Here is a 24,831-nt window from a genome sequence, read left to right on the forward strand (position 1 = left end):
AATACGGCACCTTAGCATTCAGCGCTTTCCCTGGAAGGGGCGTGCAATGGGTGTTGCTGTGAGTGTGCCACAGCAACACCATAGCATTTTAATGCTGCTCCAGATTTAGGAGTTGTCGTAAATCTGCGTCAGCGCCAAAATCCAACGCCATCCCAGGGGTATCGTTAGAGTGGCGCACTGAGGAGAAATGTTTTCATTTCTCCTCGTTTTTTCTCTTTCTATGTGTGCTGCATTCTGCAGCACACATACAGTAGAAGTAAGAGCAAATCACCATTGAAGATTTTTCTTTTGGCCAGGAAGGTGTCCCTTCCTGCACAAAAACAATTTCCCCCTCAACGCAGTCATCCTTGTACCATGGTGCAAGAACGGCTGCGTTGTCGCTCAGCAGCTAATTTAGAGCTGGCGCAGGGGGAAGCACAGGGGTGCGCTGTATTCTACTAAATATGGCGCTTCCCTGCATTTTGAAAATGACGGAGCGTGGGGCTTGCAAATTTGGCACAGCGTCACGCTCAGTCATTTTCTTGTAAATCTGGGACAAAATGTCTAAAGGATAGAGGCTTTTTATGTCATGTTCGATGACGGCCATGCAAATGACTCTAGTCATACTGCAGAAGAGAGCAACATGTGGCGTTTCTTGCTTTGGGATGTAGTCTCCCACTCTCTGCCACCAACCCTCGGAGCAGTGTGGGAGCCGTAGCGCTTCTGTGCCCAGGCTCGTTGGTCTAGGGGTATGATTCTCGCTTCGGGTGCGCCAGGTCCCGGGTTCAAATCCCGGACGAGCCCATTTTAGCGGGAAACAATCAAATCCTGCTCAAAATACACAACCCCTCAACATTTCTCATTCCACTCGAAGCATTGTTGCGCAAAACATATTTTTTGCCTCAGGCGAAAAATGGATTACAATGCCTTGGCTTCCTTCCTGCTTGCTCTCAGTGCGCCCTGTGTGATGATTTCACAGGCTTGCGTTCCTGGCATTTAGGCATCAGATATTTGTCTGTCTCTGCCCGCAGCTGTGACTTTTCAGGACGTCTGAGTGTATGCATGCTGGCTGACACCGCTGCAATTTTCACACTTACCCCTCGCATTCTGAGCAACTGCTGATCAAGTATAGAGGAAATCGGGCAAACATATGAGGGGAACTGTGCTCCTTCAGGCAAGCCAGCAAGCTTGTTTCTGTAGTGTAGTGGTTATCACATTTGCCTCACACGCAAAAGGTCCCCGGTTCGACACTGGGCAGCAGTAGCTTTTGTGTTTGCTCACTAAAACCTCAGTCTCTCTCAATGCACACTTAGACAGAAATGACCTTTAAAAACTTGTGACCTGTGTAAAATGTGCTTTACTATTGCAGGACGATAAAAAGTTATCTGCATCCCTCGGTGGTCGTGCATGTGCCTTGTTTCTTGTTCTGTATTTTTTTTTTTTTTTTCTTGGCCATGTTATATTGTGGGGCCTTTAAAGCTGTGACTTTGATAGGAACATTGCAAGCGGCAGCATCAACAAGTGCAGACTGAAGAGTCAGACCTGCACAATGTTTTGGCTGTCAGGATGGCCGAGTGGTCTAAGGTGTCAGACTCAAGAGAGCTTGATCTTCATTGAAGCTGAGCCTTCTGGTCTTTTCATGGAGGCGTTGGTTCAAATCCCACTCCTAACAGGTGTGTTTTCTTACCTTAAATCTTGCTCTGTTTGCACAGCCAGCTCCTCACACCACTATCTTTGGAAGCTGCTGTGGCATGTGAGGAGAAATCCACCAACCCATCGGCTGGGCCCTCAATCAAAATTCTGTGTATTACTGGAAGGGGCATCTCAGGCACACCTTCTGTTAGAGCTGCACTTTATGACAGTAACTACCATGCTGGTTTCGACTTAAGCAGTTGATTCTATCGTTTGAAGTGAGTCTCTCCTGCCACCTTTTGGGCAAAGAAGACACTGCCCCTGCAACAACACAGGCAGACAAGCTCAAACTGGGTTTCTTGGTTAGGTGGGCGGAGCATATTGGCAATGGTGCCTCCTCGTGACTTGCAATTTACATGAAGAAGACAGAGAGGCAGCTGGGAGTAGGCAGTACCCATGAACCCCTGAACACTGTCTTGCGACTTGCACACAATTCTGAAATGAGGCGGGGGAAAGGAGGTGATTTCCCCATCAAGGGCCATTCCGGGAAATCAGCCACCCCGCGTCTCCCAGGTGAGTGTTTCAGGCCTATGAGCCACTACTATAAATCTCGCCTGATCGAGCCTGATTGAGCGCTGAGCGAGCAAGTGTGCTTGAATCCAAGAGGCATGCTTCTCTGGCTCAATAGCTAGCAGGCCCTTCAGTGCTTCTGGTCTGGAAGTCTAAGGTGCAAGGGTCCAGGACTTGCAGAGGGTTACAACTACCAGAAAGGGTCTGCTTTTCACATCAGTGCCCTAGTTCAGCTCACTGGCACAGGGCATCTTGACTACCTCTTTCCTTGCTAGAGACAAACAAAAAATCCTTGACAGAAAACATCAATTGCTATGGCACGCTTAGAGAGAGAGCCTCCAAATGGCCCTGCTTTCCTGAAAGACGCTTCAGAAGATGTTTCAAATGCCTCTGCAGCAGCAGTCTATTTGGTGTAGGGGTATGATTCTCGCTTCGGGTGTGAGAGGACCTTGGTTCAAATCCCAGACAAACCCTTACCTTTATAGGTTCAGTCTGTGTTTTAAACAGGAGTATTTCTGCTTTTCACTCTTGTAAGATGTCATGTTGCAATGCAATACATGCTTTATACCTGCGTTGAGACGGTTCAGCATCATGAAGGTATGCGAGATTTCTTTGCAACTGCTTTTCTGTGCTGGAGCAGCAGTGCTCATAGGAACATTAAATGCACAGTGCTTCTCCATGGTAATTTCGGGTCCAGTTCTGAAATCACCTCTTGGAATGAAAGTGATGCCAGTTCCTTTCTTCCAAGGCAAGAGATCGTGTTCCGGAAGGCTCAGCTTAAAGCGTCATGAACATTGGCCCTCAGTCCTTGCATCCCAGTCCAATGCAGAGCCACATAAAGCAAGCAGGTGTGTCTGTTTCCATAGTGTGGTGGTTCCAGTACAATGCATAGCCACATGAAGCAAACCGGCAAGTGTGTCTGTTTGTGTAGTGTAGTGGTTATCATGCACACCTCACATGCAAAAGGTACCTGGTTCGAAGCCAAGCAAAAACAGCAAGTCGCTGGGCTTTTTCCCAGTATTTGCATTTCCTGACTCAGCTGACAGGCAAGCTGAGATAAAAGAGACTGTGTCTATCCCTCACCATCGTGAGGTACTACGCTCCTGGGGCATCTGTCACAGCTCACCAAGAGGAGTTGCGCCAGCTTACGTCAGTCAGTTGCTCACTGTTTGACCTTTGCATTGAAGCCTGAGCCTACCACATTCAAGCCAGCCAAGGAAGGAAGGTATGAGAGCGAAAATAGCTTTCCTGCCCTCACCAAGAACACACACCTTGAGCAAATAAGGTGCCAGACTTACAAGGCCCAATCGCCAACGGAGCATCACTTTTAGTGACGCCCCGGTGGCACTATGCACTGCGCGGTATTTACAAGATGGCGTTCAGCCACTTTTTGTGGCTTAACACCACCTTGTAAATACGGCACCTTAGCATTCAGCGCTTTCCCTGGAAGGGGCGTGCAATGGGTGTTGCTGTGAGTGTGCCACAGCAACACCATAGCATTTTGATGCTGCTCCAGATTTAGGAGTTGTCGTAAATCTGCGTCAGCGCCAAAATCCAATGCCATCCCAGGGGTATCGTTAGAGTAGCGCACTGAGGAGAAATGTTTTCATTTCTCCTCGTTTTTTCTCTTTCTATGTGTGCTGCATTCTGCAGCACACATAGAAGTAAGAGCAAATCACCATTGAAGATTTTTCTTTTGGCCAGGAAGGTGTCCCTTCCTGCACAAAAACAATTTCCCACCTCAACGCAGTCATCCATGTACCATGGTGCAAGAACGGCTGCGTTGGCGCTCAGCAGCTAATTTAGAGCTGGCGCAGGGGGAAGCACAGGGGTGCGCTGTATTCTACTAAATACGGCGCTTCCCTGCATTTTGAAAATGACGGAGCGTGGGGCTTGCAAATTTGGCACAGCGTCGCGCTCAGTCATTTTCTTGTAAATCTGGGACAAAATGTCTAAAGGATAGAGGCTTTTTATGTCATGTTCGATGACGGCCATGCAAATGACTCTAGTCATACTGCAGAAGAGAGCACCATGTGGCGTTTATTGCTTTGGCCTGTAGTCTCCCACTCTCTGCCACCAACCCTCGGAGCAGGGTGGGAGCCGTAGCGCTTCTGTGCCCAGGCTCGTTGGTCTAGGGGTATTATTCTTGCTTCGGGTGCGAGAAGTCCCGGGTTCAAATCCCCGACGAGCCCATTTTAGCGGAAAACAATCAAATCCTGCTGAAAATACACAACCCCTCAACATTTCTCATTCCACTCGAAGCATTGTTGCGCAAAACATATTTTTTGCCTCAGGCGAAAAATGGATTACAATGCCTTGGCTTCCTTCCTGCTTGCTCTCAGTGCGCCCTGTGTGATGATTTCACAGGCTTGCGTTCCTGGCATTTAGGCATCAGATATTTGTCTGTCTCTGCCCGCAGCTGTGACTTCTCAGGACGTCTGAGTGTATGCATGCTGGCTGACACTGCTGCAATTTTCACTCTTACCCCTCGCATTCTGAGCAACTGCTGATCAAGTATAGAGGAAATCAGGCAAACATATGAGGGGAACTGTGCTCCTTCAGTCAAGCCAGCAAGCTTGTTTCTGTAGTGTAGTGGTTCTCACTTTTGCCTCACACGCAAAAGGTCCCCGGTTCGACACTGGGCAGCAGTAGCTTTTGTGTTTGCTCACTAAAATTTCAGTCTCTCTCAATGCACACTTAGACAGAAATGACCTTTAAAAACTTGTGACCTGTGTAAAATGTGCTTTACTATTGCAGGACGATAAAAAGTTATCTGCATCCCTCGGTGGTCGTGCATGTGCCTTGTTTCTTGTTCTGTTTTTTTTTTTTTTCTTGGCCATGTTATATTGTGGGGCCTTTAAAGCTGTGACTTTGATAGGAACATTGCAAGCGGCAGCATCAACAAGTGCAGACTGAAGAGTCAGACCTGCACAATGTTTTGGCTGTCAGGATGGCCGAGTGGTCTAAGGTGCCAGACTCAAGAGAGCTTGATTTTCAGTGAAGCTGAGCCTTCTGGTCTCTTCATGGAGGCGTGGGTTCAAATCCCACTCCTAACAGGTGTGTTTTCTTACCTTAAATCTTGCTCTGTTTGCACAGCCAGCTCCTCACACCACTATCTTTGGAAGCTGCTGTGGCATGTGAGGAGAAATCCACCAACCCATCGGCTGGGCCCTCAATCAAAATTCTGTGTATTACTGGAAGGGGCATCTCAGTCACACCTTCTGTTAGAGCTGCACTTTATGACAGTAACTACCATGCTGGTTTCTACTTAAGCAGTTGATTCTATCGTTTGAAGTGAGTCTCTCCTGCCAACTTTTGGGCAAAGAAGACACTGCCCCGGCAACAACACAGGCAGACAAGCTCAAACTGGGTTTCTTGGTTAGGTGGGCAGAGCATATTGGCAATGGTGCCTCCTCGTGACTTGCAATTTACATGAAGAAGACAGAGAGGCAGCTGGGAGTAGGCAGTACCCATGAACCCCTGAACACTGTCTTGCGACTTGCACACAATTCTGAAATGAGGCAGGGGAAAGGAGGTGATTTCCCCATCAAGGGCCATTCCGGGAAATCAGCCACCCCGCGTCTCCCAGGTGAGTGTTTCAGGCCTATGAGCCACTACTATAAATCTCGCCTGATCGAGCCTCATTGAGCGCTGAGCGAGCAAGTGTGCTTGAATCCAAGAGGCATGCTTCTCTGGCTCAAGAGCTAGCAGGCCCTTCAGTGCTTCTGGTCTGGAAGTATAAGGTGCAAGGGTCCAGGACTTGCAGAGGGTTACAACTACCAGAAAGGGTCTGCTTTTCACATCAGTGCCCTAGTTCAGCTCACTGGCACAGGGCATCTTGACTACCTCTTTCCTTGCTAGAGACAAACAAAAAATCCTTGACAGAAAACATCAATTGCTATGGCACGCTTAGAGAGAGAGCCTCCAAATGGCCCTGCTTTCCTGAAAGACGCTTCCGAAGATGTTTCAAATGCCTCTGCAGCAGCAGTCTAGTTGGTGTAGGGGTATGATTCTCGCTTCGGGTGTGAGAGGACCTTGGTTCAAATCCCAGACAAACCCTTACCTTTATAGGTTCAGTCTGTGTTTTAAACAGGAGTATTTCTGCTTTTCACTCTTGTAAGATGTCATGTTGCAATGCAATACATGCTTTATACCTGCGTTGAGACGGTTCAGCATCATGAAGGTATGCGAGATTTCTTTGCAACTGCTTTTCTGTGCTGGAGCAGCAGTGCTCATAGGAACATTACATGCACAGTGCTTCTCCATGGTAATTTCGGGTCCAGTTCTGAAATCACCTCTTGGAATGAAAGTGATGCCAGTTCCTTTCTTCCAAGGCAAGAGATCGTGTTCCGGAAGGCTCAGCTTAAAGCGTCATGAACATTGGCCCTCAGTCCTTGCATCCCAGTCCAATGCAGAGCCACATAAAGCAAGCAGGTGTGTCTGTTTCCATAGTGTGGTGGTTCCAGTACAATGCATAGCCACATGAAGCAAACCGGAAAGTGTGTCTGTTTGTGTAGTGTTGTGGTTATCATGCGCACCTCACATGCAAAAGGTGCCTGGTTCGAAGCCAAGCAAAAACAGCAAGTCGCTGGGCTTTTTCCCAGTATTTGCATTTCCTGACTCAGCTGACAGGCAAGCTGAGATAAAAGAGACTGTGTCTATCCCTCACCATCGTGAGGTACTACGCTCCTGGGGCATCTGTCACAGCTCACCAAGAGGAGTTGCGCCAGCTTACGTCAGTCAGTTGCTCACTGTTTCACCTTTGCATTGAAGCCTGAGCCTACCGCATTCAAGCCAGCCAAGGAAGGAAGGTATGAGAGCGAAAATAGCTTTCCTGCCCTCACCAAGAACACACACCTTGAGCAAATAAGGTGCCAGACTTACAAGGCCCAATCGCCAACGGAGCATCACTTTTAGTGACGCCCCGGTGGCACTATGCACTGCGCGGTATTTACAAGATGGCGTTCAGCCACTTTTTGTGGCTTAACACCACCTTGTAAATACGGCACCTTAGCATTCAGCGCTTTCCCTGGAAGGGGCGTGCAATGGGTGTTGCTGTGAGTGTGCCACAGCAACACCATAGCATTTTGATGCTGCTCCAGATTTAGGAGTTGTCGTAAATCTGCGTCAGCGCCAAAATCCAATGCCATCCCAGGGGTATCGTTAGAGTAGCGCACTGAGGAGAAATGTTTTAATTTCTCCTCGTTTTTTCTCTTTCTATGTGTGCTGCATTCTGCAGCACACATAGAAGTAAGAGCAAATCACCATTGAAGATTTTTCTTTTGGCCAGGAAGGTGTCCCTTCCTGCACAAAAACAATTTCCCCCTCAACGCAGTCATCCTTGTACCATGGTGCAAGAACGGCTGCGTTGGCGCTCAGCAGCTAATTTAGAGCTGGCGCAGGGGGAAGCACAGGGGTGCGCTGTATTCTACTAAATACGGCGCTTCCCTGCATTTTGAAAATGACGGAGCGTGGGGCTTGCAAATTTGGCACAGCGTCGCGCTCAGTCATTTTCTTGTAAATCTGGGACAAAATGTCTAAAGGATAGAGGCTTTTTATGTCATGTTCGATGACGGCCATGCAAATGACTCTAGTCATACTGCAGAAGAGAGCACCATGTGGCGTTTCTTGCTTTGGGATGTAGTCTCCCACTCTCTGCCACCAACCCTCGGAGCAGGGTGGGAGCCGTAGCGCTTCTGTGCCCAGGCTCGTTGGTCTAGGGGTATGATTCTCGCTTCGGGTGCGAGAAGTCCCGGGTTCAAATCCCGGACAAGCCCATTTTAGCGGAAAACAATCAAATCCTGCTGAAAATACACAACCCCTCAACATTTCTCATTCCACTCGAAGCATTGTTGCGCAAAACATATTTTTTGCCTCAGGCGAAAAATGGATTACAATGCCTTGGCTTCCTTCCTGCTTGCTCTCAGTGCGCCCTGTGTGATGATTTCACAGGCTTGCGTTCCTGGCATTTAGGCATCAGATATTTGTCTGTCTCTGCCCGCAGCTGTGACTTCTCAGGACGTCTGAGTGTATGCATGCTGGCTGACACTGCTGCAATTTTCACACTTACCCCTCGCATTCTGAGCAACTGCTGATCAAGTATAGAGGAAATTGGGCAAACACATGAGGGGAACTGTGCTCCTTCAGTCAAGCCAGCAAGCTTGTTTCTGTAGTGTAGTGGTTATCACATTTGCCTCACACGCAAAAGGTCCCCGGTTCGACACTGGGCAGCAGTAGCTTTTGTGTTTGCTCACTAAAACCTCAGTCTCTCTCAATGCACACTTAGACAGAAATGACCTTTAAAAACTTGTGACCTGTGTAAAATGTGCTTTACTATTGCAGGACGATAAAAAGTTATCTGCATCCCTCGGTGGTCGTGCATGTGCCTTGTTTCTTGTTCTGTTTTTTTTTTTTTTTTTCTTGGCCATGTTATATTGTGGGGCCTTTAAAGCTGTGACTTTGATAGGAACATTGCAAGCGGCAGCATCAACAAGTGCAGACTGAAGAGTCAGACCTGCACAATGTTTTGGCTGTCAGGATGGCCGAGTGGTCTAAGGTGCCAGACTCAAGAGAGCTTGATCTTCAGTGAAGCTGAGCCTTCTGGTCTCTTCATGGAGGCGTGGGTTCAAATCCCACTCCTAACAGGTGTGTTTTCTTACCTTAAATCTTGCTCTGTTTGCACAGCCAGCTCCTCACACCACTATCTTTGGAAGCTGCTGTGGCATGTGAGGAGAAATCCACCAACCCATCGGCTGGGCCCTCAATCAAAATTCTGTGTATTACTGGAAGGGGCATCTCAGTCACACCTTCTGTTAGAGCTGCACTTTATGACAGTAACTACCATGCTGGTTTCTACTTAAGCAGTTGATTCTATCGTTTGAAGTGAGTCTCTCCTGCCAACTTTTGGGCAAAGAAGACACTGCCCCGGCAACAACACAGGCAGACAAGCTCAAACTGGGTTTCTTGGTTAGGTGGGCAGAGCATATTGGCAATGGTGCCTCCTCGTGACTTGCAATTTACATGAAGAAGACAGAGAGGCAGCTGGGAGTAGGCAGTACCCATGAACCCCTGAACACTGTCTTGCGACTTGCACACAATTCTGAAATGAGGCAGGGGAAAGGAGGTGATTTCCCCATCAAGGGCCATTCCGGGAAATCAGCCACCCCGCGTCTCCCAGGTGAGTGTTTCAGGCCTATGAGCCACTACTATAAATCTCGCCTGATCGAGCCTGATTGAGCGCTGAGCGAGCAAGTGTGCTTGAATCCAAGAGGCATGCTTCTCTGGCTCAAGAGCTAGCAGGCCCTTCAGTGCTTCTGGTCTGGAAGTCTAAGGTGCAAGGGTCCAGGACTTGCAGAGGGTTACAACTACCAGAAAGGGTCTGCTTTTCACATCAGTGCCCTAGTTCAGCTCACTGGCACAGGGCATCTTGACTACCTCTTTCCTTGCTAGAGACAAACAAAAAATCCTTGACAGAAAACATCAATTGCTATGGCACGCTTAGAGAGAGAGCCTCCAAATGGCCCTGCTTTCCTGAAAGACGCTTCCGAAGATGTTTCAAATGCCTCTGCAGCAGCAGTCTAGTTGGTGTAGGGGTATGATTCTCGCTTCGGGTGTGAGAGGACCTTGGTTCAAATCCCAGACAAACCCTTACCTTTATAGGTTCAGTCTGTGTTTTAAACAGGAGTATTTCTGCTTTTCACTCTTGTAAGATGTCATGTTGCAATGCAATACATGCTTTATACCTGCGTTGAGACGGTTCAGCATCATGAAGGTATGCGAGATATCTTTGCAACTGCTTTTCTGTGCTGGAGCAGCAGTGCTCATAGGAACATTAAATGCACAGTGCTTCTCCATGGTAATTTCGGGTCCAGTTCTGAAATAACCTCTTGGAATGAAAGTGATGCCAGTTCCTTTCTTCCAAGGCAAGAGATCGTGTTCCGGAAGGCTCAGCTTAAAGCGTCATGAACATTGGCCCTCAGTCCTTGCATCCCAGTCCAATGCAGAGCCACATAAAGCAAGCAGGTGTGTCTGTTTCCATAGTGTGGTGGTTCCAGTACAATGCATAGCCACATGAAGCAAACCGGCAAGTGTGTCTGTTTGTGTAGTGTAGTGGTTATCATGCGCACCTCACATGCAAAAGGTCCCTGGTTCGAAGCCAAGCAAAAACAGCAAGTCGCTGGGCTTTTTCCCAGTATTTGCATTTCCTGACTCAGCTGACAGGCAAGCTGAGATAAAAGAGACTGTGTCTATCCCTCACCATCGTGAGGTACTACGCTCCTGGGGCATCTGTCACAGCTCACCAAGAGGAGTTGCGCCAGCTTACGTCAGTCAGTTGCTCACTGTTTGACCTTTGCATTGAAGCCTGAGCCTACCGCATTCAAGCCAGCCAAGGAAGGAAGGTATGAGAGCGAAAATAGCTTTCCTGCCCTCACCAAGAACACACACCTTGAGCAAATAAGGTGCCAGACTTACAAGGCCCAATCGCCAACGGAGCATCACTTTTAGTGACGCCCCGGTGGCACTATGCACTGCGCGGTATTTACAAGATGGCGTTCAGCCACTTTTTGTGGCTTAACACCACCTTGTAAATACTGCACCTTAGCATTCAGCGCTTTCCCTGGAAGGGGCGTGCAATGGGTGTTGCTGTGAGTGTGCCACAGCAACACCATAGCATTTTGATGCTGCTCCAGATTTAGGAGTTGTCGTAAATCTGCGTCAGCGCCAAAATCCAATGCCATCCCAGGGGTATCGTTAGAGTAGCGCACTGAGGAGAAATGTTTTAATTTCTCCTCGTTTTTTCTCTTTCTATGTGTGCTGCATTCTGCAGCACACATAGAAGTAAGAGCAAATCACCATTGAAGATTTTTCTTTTGGCCAGGAAGGTGTCCCTTCCTGCACAAAAACAATTTCCCCCTCAACGCAGTCATCCTTGTACCATGGTGCAAGAACGGCTGCGTTGGCGCTCAGCAGCTAATTTAGAGCTGGCGCAGGGGGAAGCACAGGGGTGCGCTGTATTCTACTAAATACGGCGCTTCCCTTCATTTTGAAAATGACGGAGCGTGGGGCTTGCAAATTTGGCACAGCGTCGCGCTCAGTCATTTTCTTGTAAATCTGGGACAAAATGTCTAAAGGATAGAGGCTTTTTATGTCATGTTCGATGACGGCCATGCAAATGACTCTAGTCATACTGCAGAAGAGAGCACCATGTGGCGTTTCTTGCTTTGGGATGTAGTCTCCCACTCTCTGCCACCAACCCTCGGAGCAGGGTGGGAGCCGTAGCGCTTCTGTCCCCAGGCTCGTTGGTCTAGGGGTATGATTCTCGCTTCGGGTGCGAGAAGTCCCGGGTTCAAATCCCGGACAAGCCCATTTTAGCGGAAAACAATCAAATCCTGCTCAAAATACACAACCCCTCAACATTTCTCATTCCACTCGAAGCATTGTTGCGCAAAACATATTTTTTGCCTCAGGCGAAAAATGGATTACAATGCCTTGGCTTCCTTCCTGCTTGCTCTCAGTGCGCCCTGTGTGATGATTTCACAGGCTTGCGTTCCTGGCATTTAGGCATCAGATATTTGTCTGTCTCTGCCCGCAGCTGTGACTTTTCAGGACGTCTGAGTGTATGCATGCTGGCTGACACTGCTGCAATTTTCACACTTACCCCTCGCATTCTGAGCAACTGCTGATCAAGTATAGAGGAAATCGGGCAAACATATGAGGGGAACTGTGCTCCTTCAGTCAAGCCAGCAAGCTTGTTTCTGTAGTGTAGTGGTTATCACATTTGCCTCACACGCAAAAAGTCCCCGGTTCGACACTGGGCAGCAGTAGCTTTTGTGTTTGCTCACTAAAACCTCAGTCTCTCTCAACGCACACTTAGACAGAAATGACCTTTAAAAACTTGTGACCTGTGTAAAATGTGCTTTACTATTGCAGGACGATAAAAAGTTATCTGCATCCCTCGGTGGTCGTGCATGTGCCTTGTTTCTTGTTCTGTTTTTTTTTTTTTTCTTGGCAATGTTATATTGTGGGGCCTTTAAAGCTGTGACTTTGATAGGAACATTCCAAGCGGCAGCATCAACAAGTGCAGACTGAAGAGTCAGACCTGCACAATGTTTTGGCTGTCAGGATGGCCGAGTGGTCTAAGGTGCCAGACTCAAGAGAGCTTGATCTTCAGTGAAGCTGAGCCTTCTGGTCTCTTCATGGAGGCGTGGGTTCAAATCCCACTCCTAACACGTGTGTTTTCTTCCCTTAAATCTTGCTCTGTTTGCACAGCCAGCTCCTCACACCACTATCTTTGGAAGCTGCTGTGGCATGTGAGGAGAAATCCACCAACCCATCGGCTGGGCCCTCAATCAAAATTCTGTGTATTACTGGAAGGGGCATCTCAGGCACACCTTCTGTTAGAGCTGCACTTTATGACAGTAACTACCATGCTGGTTTCTACTTAAGCAGTTGATTCTATCGTTTGAAGTGAGTCTCTCCTGCCACCTTTTGGGCAAAGAAGACACTGCCCCTGCAACAACAGAGCCAGACAAGCTCAAACTGGGTTTCTTGGTTGTTGGGCAGAGCATATTGGCAATGGTGCCTCCTCGTGACTTGCAATTTACATGAAGAAGACAGAGAGGCAGCTGGGAGTAGGCAGTACCCATGAACCCCTGAACACTGTCTTGCGACTTGCACACAATTCTGAAACGAGGCGGGGGAAAGGAGGTGATTTCCCCATCAAGGGCCATTCCGCGAAATCAGCCACCCCGCGTCTCCCAGGTGAGTGTTTCAGGCCTATGAGCCACTACTATAAATCTCGCCTGATCGAGCCTGATTGAGCGCTGAGCAAGCAAGTGTGCTTGAATCCAAGAGGCATGCTTCTCTGGCTCAAGAACTAGCAGGCCCTTCAGTGCTTCTGGTCTGGAAGTCTAAGGTGCAAGGGTCCAGGACTTGCAGAGGGTTACAACTACCAGAAAGGGTCTGCTTTTCACATCAGTGCCCTAGTTCAGCTCACTGGCACAGGGCATCTTGACTACCTCTTTCCTTGCTAGAGACAAACAAAAAATCCTTGACAGAAAACATCAATTGCTATGGCACGCTTAGAGAGAGAGCCTCCAAATTGCCCTGCTTTCCTGAAAGACGCTTCAGAAGATGTTTCAAATGCCTCTGCAGCAGCAGTCTAGTTGGTGTAGGGGTATGATTCTCGCTTCGGGTGTGAGAGGACCTTGGTTCAAATCCCAGACAAACCCTTACCTTTATAGGTTCAGTCTGTGTTTTAAACAGGAGTATTTCTGCTTTTCACTCTTGTAAGATGTCATGTTGCAAAGCAATACATGCTTTATACCTGCGTTGAGACGGTTCAGCATCATGAAGGTATGCGAGATTTCTTTGCAACTGCTTTTCTGTGCTGGAGCAGCAGTGCTCATAGGAACATTAAATGCACAGTGCTTCTCCATGGTAATTTCGGGTCCAGTTCTGAAATCACCTCTTGGAATGAAAGTGATGCCAGTTCCTTTCTTCCAAGGCAAGAGATCGTGTTCCGGAAGGCTCAGCTTAAAGCGTCATGAACATTGGCCCTCAGTCCTTGCATCCCAGTCCAATGCAGAGCCACATAAAGCAAGCAGGTGTGTCTGTTTCCATAGTGTGGTGGTTCCAGTACAATGCATAGCCACATGAAGCAAACCGGCAAGTGTGTCTGTTTGTGTAGTGTAGTGGTTATCATGCGCACCTCACATGCAAAAGGTGCCTGGTTCGAAGCCAAGCAAAAACAGCAAGTCGCTGGGCTTTTTCCCAGTATTTGCATTTCCTGACTCAGCTGACAGGCAAGCTGAGATAAAAGAGACTGTGTCTATCCCTCACCATCGTGAAGTACTACGCTCCTGGGGCATCTGTCACAGCTCACCAAGAGGAGTTGCGCCAGCTTACGTCAGTCAGTTGCTCACTGTTTGACCTTTGCATTGAAGCCTGAGCCTACCGCATTCAAGCCAGCCAAGGAAGGAAGGTATGAGAGCGAAAATAGCTTTCCTGCCCTCACCAAGAACACACACCTTGAGCAAATAAGGTGCCAGACTTACAAGGCCCAATCGCCAACAGAGCATCACTTTTAGTGACGCCCCGGTGGCACTATGCACTGCGCGGTATTTACAAGATGGCGTTCAGCCACTTTTTGTGGCTTAACACCACCTTGTAAATACGGCACCTTAGCATTCAGCGCTTTCCCTGGAAGGGGCGTGCAATGGGTGTTGCTGTGAGTGTGCCACAGCAACACCATAGCATTTTGATGCTGCTCCAGATTTAGGAGTTGTCGTAAATCTGCGTCAGCGCCAAAATCCAATGCCATCCCAGGGGTAATGTTTTCATTTCTCCTCGTTTTTTCTCTTTCTATGTGTGCTGCATTATGCAGCACACATAGAAGTAAGAGCAAATCACCATTGAAGATTTTTCTTTTGGCCAGGAAGGTGTCCCTTCCTGCACAAAAACAATTTCCCCCTCAACGCAGTCATCCTTGTACCATGGTGCAAGAACGGCTGCGTTGGCGCTCAGCAGCTAATTTAGAGCTGGTGCAGGGGGAAGCACAGGGGTGCACTGTATTCTACTAAATACGGCGCTTCCCTGCATTTTGAAAATGACGGAGCGTGGGGCTTGCAAATTTTGCACAGCGTCGCGCTCAGTGATTTTCTTGTAAATCTGGGACAAAATGTCTAAAGGATAGAGGCTTTTTATGTCATGTTCGATGACGACCATGCAAATGACTCTAGTCATACTGCAGAAGAGAGCACCATGTGGCGTTTCTTGCTTTGGGAGGTAGTCTCCCACTCTCTGCCACCAACCCTCGGAGCAGGGTGGGAGCCGTAGCGCTTCTGACCCCAGGCTCGTTGGTCTAGGGGTATGATTCTCACTTTGGGTGCGAGAGGTCCCGGGTTCAAATCCCAGACAAGCCCATTTTAGCGGAAAACAATCAAATCCTGCTCAAAATACACAACCCCTCAACATTTCTCATTCCACTCGAAGCATTGTTGCGCAAAACATATTTTTTGCCTCAGGCGAAAAATGGATTACAATGCCTTGGCTTCCTTCCTGCTTGCTCTCAGTGCACCCTGTGTGATGATTTCACAGGCTTGCGTTCCTGGCATTTAGGCATCAGATATTTGTCTGTCTCTGCCCGCAGCTGTGACTTTTCAGGACGTCTGAGTGTATGCATGCTGGCTTACACCGCTGCAATTTTCACACTTACCCCTCGCATTCTGAGCAACTGCTGATCAAGTATAGAGGAAATCGGGCAAACATATGAGGGGAACTGTGCTCCATCAGTCAAGCCAGCAAGCTTGTTTCTGTAGTGTAGTGGTTATCACATTTGCCTCACACGCAAAAGGTTCCCGGTTCGACACTGGGCAGCAGTAGCTTTTGTGTTTGCTCACTAAAACCTCAGTCTCTCTCAATGCACACTTAGACAGAAATGACCTTTAAAAACTTGTGACCTGTGTAAAATGTGCTTTACTATTGCAGGACGATAAAAAGTTATCTGCATCCCTCGGTGGTCGTGCATGTGCCTTGTTTCTTGTTCTGTTTTTTTTTTTTTTCTTGGCCATGTTATATTGTGGGGCCTTTAAAGCTGCGACTTTGATAGGAACATTGCAAGCGGCAGCATCAACAAGTGCAGACTGAAGAGTCAGACCTGCACAATGTTTTGGCTGTCAGGATGGCCGAGTGGTCTAAGGTGCCAGACTCAAGAGAGCTTGATCTTCAGTGAAGCTAAGTCTTCTGGTCTTTTCATGGAGGCGTGGGTTCAAATCCCACTCCTAACAGGTGTGTTTTTTTACCTTAAATCTTGCTCTGCTTGCACAGCCAGCTCCTCACACCACTATCTTTGGAAGCTGCTGTGGCATGTGAGGAGAAATCCACCAACCCATCGGCTGGGCCCTCAATCAAAATTCTGTGTATTACTGGAAGGGGCATCTCAGGCACACCTTCTGTTAGAGCTGCACTTTATGACAGTAACTACCATGCTGGTTTCTACTTAAGCAGTTGATTCTATCGTTTGAAGTGAGTCTCTCCTGCCACCTTTTGGGCAAAGAAGACACTGCCCCTGCAACAACACAGGCAGACAAGCTCAAACTGGGTTTCTTGGTTAGGTGGGCGGAGCATATTGGCAATGGTGCCTCCTCGTGACTTGCAATTTACATGAAGAAGACAGAGGGGCAGCTGGGAGTAGGCAGTACCCATGAACCCCTGAACACTGTCTTGCGACTTGCACACAATTCTGAAATGAGGCGGGGGAAAGGAGGTGATTTCCCCATCAAGGGCCATTCCGGGAAATCAGCCACCCCGCGTCTCCCAGGTGAGTGTTTCAGGCCTATGAGCCACTACTATAAATCTCGCCTGATCGAGCGCTGAGTGAGCAAGTGTGCTTGAATCCAAGAGGCATGCTTCTCTGGCTCAAGAGCTAGCAGGCCCTTCAGTGCTTCTGGTCTGGAAGTCTAAGGTGCAAGGGTCTAGGACTTGCAGAGGGTTACAACTACCAGAAAGGGTCTGCTTTTCACATCAGTGCCCTAGTTCAGCTCACTGGCACAGGGCATCTTGACTACCTCTTTCCTTGCTAGAGACAAACCAAAAATCCTTGACAGAAAACATCAATTGCTATGGCACGCTTAGAGAGAGAGCCTCTGTGGGAAAACAGGGCTGATTGCAGAGGCCCCCTAACTTTTTGCCCCCATTTTCCACTTTATGCTGGTGTTTTCCTGACTTTGATGGTGCCCTGGGTACTGCTAACCAGTCCCAGGGCCTGTGCTCTGAGTAAAATGGATATGCAAATTAGGCTAATTATAATTGGCTAAGTTAACCTACCTATAAGTCCCTAGTATATGGTAGGGCATGTAGGTTTAGGGACCACAGCATAGGTGGTGCATACCTAGGTGCATTGCTGAGGTGCCCAGTGTCATTTTAAAAGCAAGCCTGCCTTGCTGGCTGCTTTTAAATTAAAGTTATATGCAAATTCGACTTTGGAATTAAAGGTACTTCCAAAGTCTTAAACTACCTTATTTTTACATATAAGTCACCCCTAAGGTGTGCCCTATGTGCCCCTAGGGCTGGGTGCCATGTAACTATAAGCAGGGACTTTATAAAAATAGATTTATAAGCCCTGGTGAGGTAAAAACAGCCACATTCGTTTTTCCCTCATTGAAGTAAATGGCCTTCATAGGCTAGAATGGGCAGACTTTATTTTAAATTTTAAAGTCTCCTTAAATGTTACATACCAAGAATTTGGTATCAAATTGATTGTTGTAATAAATCCCACAACTTCCAGTTGTTGGATTTAATATAACTTGTCCAGGTAAAAAGTTTAGACTTTACCTAAAAAGTTGCCAATTTCAGCTCTGCATTGTTTTTGCTGCTGTGCTCTGATTGGCCAGCCTGCAGCAGCTTCTGCCAGGCTGCCTTGATGAGGTGTGAAGTGGCCAGGCTTCACACAAAGGAATGTGCTTGGGGGAGAGAATCTCCCCTCAGCAGATGGTGAGGCAGGAAGGGGGAGGGCTGCCAAACTGGTCTTCAAAGGCAGAGAAGGACATTTGCAGCACCCAGCAACATCCCCACATCCTGCAACCCCAGACAACTAGGTGCCCCCTTGATTAGATTAGGAGAGGGCAGGAGAGGGGTGTGGTTATGATTTTTAGCCACACCAGTGGGTGGGCTCAGCCAGATGTAACCTCCAAAAATCAGATTCATCCATGTTGGATTTTTAGAGACTGTTGCCTTCTGGGATGGATTTTTGCCACACTTCCCAGGAAGTGGTCATCACAGGGGGACGACCCTGTCCCTGATTGGAGAACCAGGGCCCCCCTGCTTTTCACCCAGGAGCAAGGATAAAACTGGCAGACCTGCACCCACGCCTCAGATCCCCTCCAGAATTCAACAAGAAAGGAACTAAAGAAGAAGAAGGACTGCCCTGCTGGACCCCTGGCCTGCACCTGGACCCTGCACTCAGAAGGACTACACCAGCTGCACACTTGGGCTTCACCACAAGAAGGACTTTGCCTGGCTTCAACTGGTTCAAGGAGGGACTCCCTGTTTGCTACAGGTGAAAAATTGCTAAACCAGAGTCCCCTGCACCAACTCCTGAAGAAAGCGACCAGCTGACCACTGTCCAGTGGCCAAAAAGGAGTTTGCGCCAGGTGCATTCTGGGAGTTGAAGTCCGCACCCCCCAAGGACCATCACAGAACTTCTGGACCCTTGGGGTGAGCTGTGGACCCCAAAAGAACCTTAAAAGAACATCTGGGTGAAGCCCCAGAAGTTTGGAAAAGATTTGAGAATTTTTGGAAAAAAGCTCCAGAGAGGGACCGACCCGCCGCGGAAATTCTAGCCGGCTTGCCTCAACCGCGACCCGGCCTGACTTCATGGTTCGTCCCGGTAAAGAAAAACATCCAAAAAAGAGACTAAGTCCGAACGTAAAAAGTTGACCGGGACCTCCCAGCCATCGTATCTGAGAAGGGCTCCATGGACGTCGGATCAAGATCCAGGTTTACCCCGGTCGAAGGATTTTCATCTCGAAAAAACGACTAAGTCCGAAGGTAAAAGTCTCCACCGAGGAAACCCACATCGCGTATCCGGACACGGGCTCCAGGAGGTCGGATTCAACTGGCAGGTTCGTCCCGGTGAAGAAAAACTTCAAAATAAAGACTAAGTCAGAAGGTAACTTTTTAACCGAGGCCTTCCGCGACCTGTAGCCGAGCAGGGCTCCGTCGCGGTCGGCCTGAAAGTTTGACTTTGCCCCGGTCGAGGTGCAACCAGATGACCCGATTGGCGCTTTTTGTTTCTAAGTGCTAGAAAAGTAATAATTCTTTAAAAATTCATATCTCCGGTTCCCCTGAACCGATTTTAATCGTTTTTGTGTCATTTTAAAGATAAAAATATAAACTATTTTTATAAATTGGTTTTGGATTTTTAAACTGTTTCCTGTGTTTTATTTAATTACTGTTTTGTGATATTTGAATGCTTTACACTTTGTCTCCTAAGTTAAGCCTTGACGCTCGTTGCCAAGCTACCAAGGGTTGAGCTGGGATTAATTTACTGAGACCTAACTGTACCTTTGTGGAGGTTAGTGGCTTGTTGCTAGGTGTAGGTACCTACCTGCCCTACCAATAACCCATTTTCCAACATAATGGGAAGCAGCGACGGGATCCTGTACTTGTGTTAAATATCACGTTACAGTTTTAGGTAAAACAAATTAAAAATCCTTTAAATTGTCCTAGTGCAAAAATTGTTTTTAATTTTTAATTTGGATTAATTTCAATTATTGAATTTTTGTAATTTTTCTAAATTCTTGTTTCCAATTTTTGCAAAAAGTTTTTGTTGACACAAAACTAGGGAACCATGGAGCTTGTTCTGGCTAGCCTACCCACACTGACAGTAGTCCAGCTTAGGGGGTTGTGTATTGAAAGAGGGTTGCCTGCAACCACTGATCTCAGGAAGCAAATCCTGATCACATCCCTGACAGCATGGGCTGAGGCCCAAGAGGTAGAGTCAGAAGAAGCTCCAGAGGAGGGAGAAAGAAGGGAGGATGCAAGCTCTAACCACTCAGGGGAGGGAAGGCATCTGAGCCCAAGTGAGGATGAGGAAGAACGGTCCTCAGTAAACACAGTCACTAGGGGCAGATCCAAAGCTAGTGGTGGGAAGGGGGTCCTTTCAGGAGGAGAGAACCCATCCATCAGAGAAAGAGAGCTGGAGGCCCAGCTAGCATACATAGCTTTGGAAGCAGAGAAGCTGGCCCTAGAAAAGAAAAAGTGGGCATACAAAGAGAAAAGAGATGGAAGCAGCGATAAAGAAGCCGAGGTGTCCATGGGTGGGGGAGTTTGCCCCAGGTTACCCAAGGGGGTAGTTCCTGCTTATGTAGAGGGGGATGACATAGATAAGTGGCTGGGGGCCTTTGAGAGGGCACTCCAAATGAGAAGGGTTAGGCCTCAATACTGGGGTTCCATTTTGTGGGAGTTGGTCCCCAACTCAGGGAGGGATAGGCTTCTGACCTTAAGGGGGGAGGAGGCAGATTCATACCCTAGTATGAAGAGGTGCTTAGCCAAGAAGTTTGGTCTGACCCCAGAGCAATATAGAATGAAGTTCAGGGACACCCAGAAGGTCAGTACCCAGTCTTGGGTTGACTTTGTGGACATTTCACTAAAGGCACTAGAGGGCTGGATTATTTTTAACAAAGTAGATACTTATGAGGGGTTATACAATCTGATCATGAGAGAGCACATCTTGACCAATTGTATCCAAGAAAGGTTACGCCAGCATCTAGTGGACTCTAAGCAGACCAACCCTAGAGAGCTAGGGGAGGCAGCTGATGAGTGGTTGAGAACCAGGGTGGTTGTCAAGTCCCAGGGGGGAGACTCCAAGAAGGGGGGGACAGGTCCCCAAAAACCTAAGGAGGGAGGTGGTAAGCCCACCACAGAGACTCCCTCTGTACCCCAGAACCCTAAGAAGGAGGAGAGTAAATCCCACTCCCACTCTGACAAGCAGAGACAGGGAGACCCAGGGTTAAAAAAACTCTTGGACAGTAGGGCTTGCTTTGACTGTCAGCAGACAGGTCACTTCAGAGGAGATGCAGCCTGTCCAAAGAAGGTGGTTAGCACTGGGCTGTCCAGTGTAGCCATAGAGGAGGATTCCTCAGATGATGAAGTCCTCCTAGCATTGAGCTGGGAGACAGGACCAGATGGTAAGCTGGTGATCCCTGAGGGTGGGAGTAGGCACTTCCACCACATTCAAGTGAATGGGATCCCTACCACTGGCCTGAGAGACACCGGTGCCAGTCACACTATAGTGAGTGAGTGGTTAGTGACCCCAGACATGTATGTCCCAGGAAAGACAAAGAAAGTCAGGATAGCCACAGGGGAGGTCACCTCCAAACCTGTAGCCATAGTGCCCCTAGAAAGGGAGGGTATCCTTGACTGGATTAGGGTGGTAGTCAGTGCTGACCTTCCCCTAGATTGTATCCTGGGCAATGACCTCCCAGAGGTGAGTCTGGTCACAGATGGGGTGGTCGCCCAGGGCGCCCCCCCAACCCAAAGTCCTGGGGAGTCAGTCCCTACAGTTAGGAGACAGGGGTCCCCAAGAAAAGGAAAGAAGAAAAGGAAGGGTAGGCCACTCTTAAAGAGAGGTCCAGGGAGCCAAGGGCCTTCTGCCCCAGTAGGGGGGGAGCCCAGAGTTGGCACTGGTGAGGCCTCACCTGACCCCAAGGAAGTCCTGAGTAGTCAGGCAGCTGTCCAGATGCAAGGTGTTGCCCCTGCACTGACAGAAGGGAGAGTGGAAGGAGGGTGTCTGCCACAGGAGGTGGTAGCCCCCCACTCTAGACAGCAAGAGGGGTGCCAGGACCCCAAAGATGCCCCTAAAGCAGCTCAGCCACCTGTCAGTGGAGAGCTTAGGGTGTGGTTCTGGGTACTGACAGCTGTCAGTAGCCTCTGCTGGGTGCTAGCCTTCCTGGCAGCACTGTACTTGGCCTGGGAGGCAGACCCCAGGGCCAATAGCAAAGTAGGCCCCCTGACCCTATTGGTCATGGTGGGGTTGCTCAAGTGTTGGGTGACCTCTTTGGGTAAGCTAGGTGTTGCCCTAGCAAAGTTAGGAGTAGGGGAGGTGGGCACCTCACTACCCAAGTTGGCAGAGAGAGAGGAGGAAGACCACCCTAGAGGGAAGTTTCAGTTTGAAATGGGTCCTTTCATTGTTGGGGTGGGTTCACTACCCAGAGGGAGTGACCCTGACAGGAGGATATAAGGCAGAGTAGGCCCTGCAAAGGGACAGCCAGTTTTCTTCACTGTCTTCCTCGCCTAACAAGCCAGGAAGTCTCTCCCAGGGTTGGGCTGAGTCTCCTGGGCGTGTGGGCTGGGTGGGGGTTGTGTGGGAAAACAGGGCTGATTGCAGAGGCCCCCTAACTTTTTGCCCCCATTTTCCACTTTATGCTGGTGTTTTCCTGACTTTGATGGTGCCCTGGGTACTGCTAACCAGTCCCAGGGCCTGTGCTCTGAGTAAAATGGATATGCAAATTAGGCTAATTATAATTGGCTAAGTTAACCTACCTATAAGTCCCTAGTATATGGTAGGGCATGTAGGTTTAGGGACCACAGCATAGGTGGTGCACACCTAGGTGCATTGCTGAGGTGCCCAGTGTCATTTTAAAAGCAAGCCTGCCTTGCTGGCTGCTTTTAAATTAAAGTTATATGCAAATTCGACTTTGGAATTAAAGGTACTTCCAAAGTCTTAAACTACCTTATTTTTACATATAAGTCACCCCTAAGGTGTGCCCTATGTGCCCCTAGGGCTGGGTGCCATGTAACTATAAGCAGGGACTTTATAAAAATAGATTTATAAGCCCTGGTGAGGTAAAAACAGCCAAATATTTTTTTCTCTCATTGAAGTAAATGGCCTTCATAGGCTAGAATGGGCAGACTTTATTTTAAATTTTAAAGTCTCCTTAAATGTTACATACCAAGAATTTGGTATCAAATTGATTGTTGTAATAAATCCCACAACTTCCAGTTGTTGGATTTAATATAACTTGTCCAGGTAAAAAGTTTAGACTTTACCTAAAAAGTTGCCAATTTCAGCTCTGCATTGTTTTTGCTGCTGTGCTCTGATTGGCCAGCCTGCAGCAGCTTCTGCCAGGCTGCCTTGATGAGGTGTGAAGTGGCCAGGCTTCACACAAAGGAATGTGCTTGGGGGAGAGAATCTCCCCTCAGCAGATGGTGAGGCTGGAAGGGGGAGGGCTGCCAAACTGGTCTTCAAAGGCAGAGAAGGACATTTGCAGCACCCAGCAACACCCCCACATCCTGCAACCCCAGACAACTAGGTGCCCCCTTGATTAGATTAGGAGAGGGCAGGAGAGGGGTGTGGTTATGATTTTTAGCCACACCAGTGGGTGGGCTCAGCCAGATGTAACCTCCAAAAATCAGATTCATCCATGTTGGATTTTTAGAGACTGTTGCCTTCTGGGATGGATTTTTGCCACACTTCCCAGGAAGTGGTCATCACAGGGGGATGACCCTGTCCCTGATTGGAGAACCAGGGCCCCCCTGCTTTTCACCCAGGAGCAAGGATAAAACTGTCAGACCTGCACCCACGCCTCAGATCCCCTCCAGAATTCAACAAGAAAGGAACTAAAGAAGAAGAAGGACTGCCCTGCTGGACCCCTGGCCTGCACCTGGACCCTGCACTCAGAAGGACTGCACCAGCTGCACACTTGGGCTTCACCACAAGAAGGACTTTGCCTGGCTTCAGCTGGTTCAAGGAGGGACTCCCTGTTTGCTACAGGTGAAAAATTGCTAAACCAGAGTCCCCTGCACCAACTCCTGAAGAAAGCGACCAGCTGACCACTGTCCAGTGGCCAAAAAGGAGTTTGCGCCAGGTGCATTCTGGGAGTTGAAGTCCGCACCCCCCAAGGACCATCACAGAACTTCTGGACCCTTGGGGTGAGCTGTGGACCCCAAAAGAACCTTAAAAGAACATCTGGGTGAAGCCCCAGAAGTTTGGAAAAGATTTGAGAATTTTTGGCAAAAAGCTCCAGAGAGGGACCGACCCGCCGCGGAAATTCTAGCCGGCTTGCCTCAACCGCGACCCGGCCTGACTTCGTGGTTCGTCCCGGTAAAGAAAAACATCCAAAAAAGAGACTAAGTCCGAACGTAAAAAGTTGACCGGGACCTCCCAGCCATCGTATCCGAGAAGGGCTCCATGGACGTCGGATCAAGATCCAGGTTTACCCTGGTCGAAGGATTTTCATCTCGAAAAAACGACTAAGTCCGAAGGTAAAAGTCTCCACCGCGGAAACCCACATCGTGTATCCGGACAAGGGCTCCAGGAGGTCGGATTCAACTGGCAGGTTCGTCCCGGTGAAGAAAAACTTCAAAATAAAGACTAAGTCAGAAGGTAACTTTTTAACCGAGGCCTCCCGCGACCTGTAGCCGAGCAGGGCTCCATCGCGGTCGGCCTGAAAGTTTGACTTTGCCCCGGTCGAGGTGCAACCAGATGACCCGATTGGCGCTTTTTGTTTCTAAGCGCTAGAAAAGTAATAATTCTTTAAAAATTCATATCTCCGGTTCCCCTGAACCGATTTTAATCGTTTTTGTGTCATTTTAAAGATAAAAATATAAACTATTTTTATAAATTGGTTTTGGATTTTTAAACTGTTTCCTGTGTTTTATTTAATTACTGTTTTGTGATATTTGAATGCTTTACACTTTGTCTCCTAAGTTAAGCCTTGACGCTCGTTGCCAAGCTACCAAGGGTTGAGCTGGGATTAATTTACTGAGACCTAACTGTACCTTTGTGGAGGTTAGTGGCTTGTTGCTAGGTGTAGGTACCTACCTGCCCTACCAATAACCCATTTTCCAACAAATGGCCCTGCTTTTCTGAAAGACGCTTCAGAAGATGTTTCAAATGCCTCTGCAGCAGCAGTCTAGTTGGTATAGGGGTATGATTCTCGCTTCGGGTGTGAGAGGACCTTGGTTCAAATCCCAGACAAACCCTTACCTTTATAGGTTCAGTCTGTGTTTTAAACCGGAGTATTTCTGCTTTTCACTCTTGTAAGATGTCATGTTGCAATGCAATACATGCTTTATACCTGCGTTGAGACGGTTCAGCATCATGAAGGTATGCGAGATTTCTTTGCAACTGCTTTTCTGTGCTGGAGC

General features: G+C 48.3%; 2 non-coding genes across 2 annotated transcripts; both read left to right on the forward strand.

The window, feature by feature from the left end:
• Positions 1-7,886: 7,886 nt before the first annotated feature.
• Positions 7,887-7,958, forward strand: TRNAP-CGG (transfer RNA proline (anticodon CGG)). The gene has a single exon. It is a non-coding gene; the product is annotated as a tRNA-Pro (tRNA).
• Positions 7,959-11,474: 3,516 nt separating this feature from the next.
• On the forward strand, positions 11,475-11,546 carry TRNAP-CGG (transfer RNA proline (anticodon CGG)). The gene has a single exon. It is a non-coding gene; the product is annotated as a tRNA-Pro (tRNA).
• Positions 11,547-24,831: the final 13,285 nt, after the last annotated feature.

This window comes from Pleurodeles waltl, unplaced genomic scaffold (genome assembly GCF_031143425.1).
Source record: "Pleurodeles waltl isolate 20211129_DDA unplaced genomic scaffold, aPleWal1.hap1.20221129 scaffold_91, whole genome shotgun sequence".
Lineage (NCBI taxonomy): Eukaryota > Metazoa > Chordata > Amphibia > Caudata > Salamandridae > Pleurodeles > Pleurodeles waltl.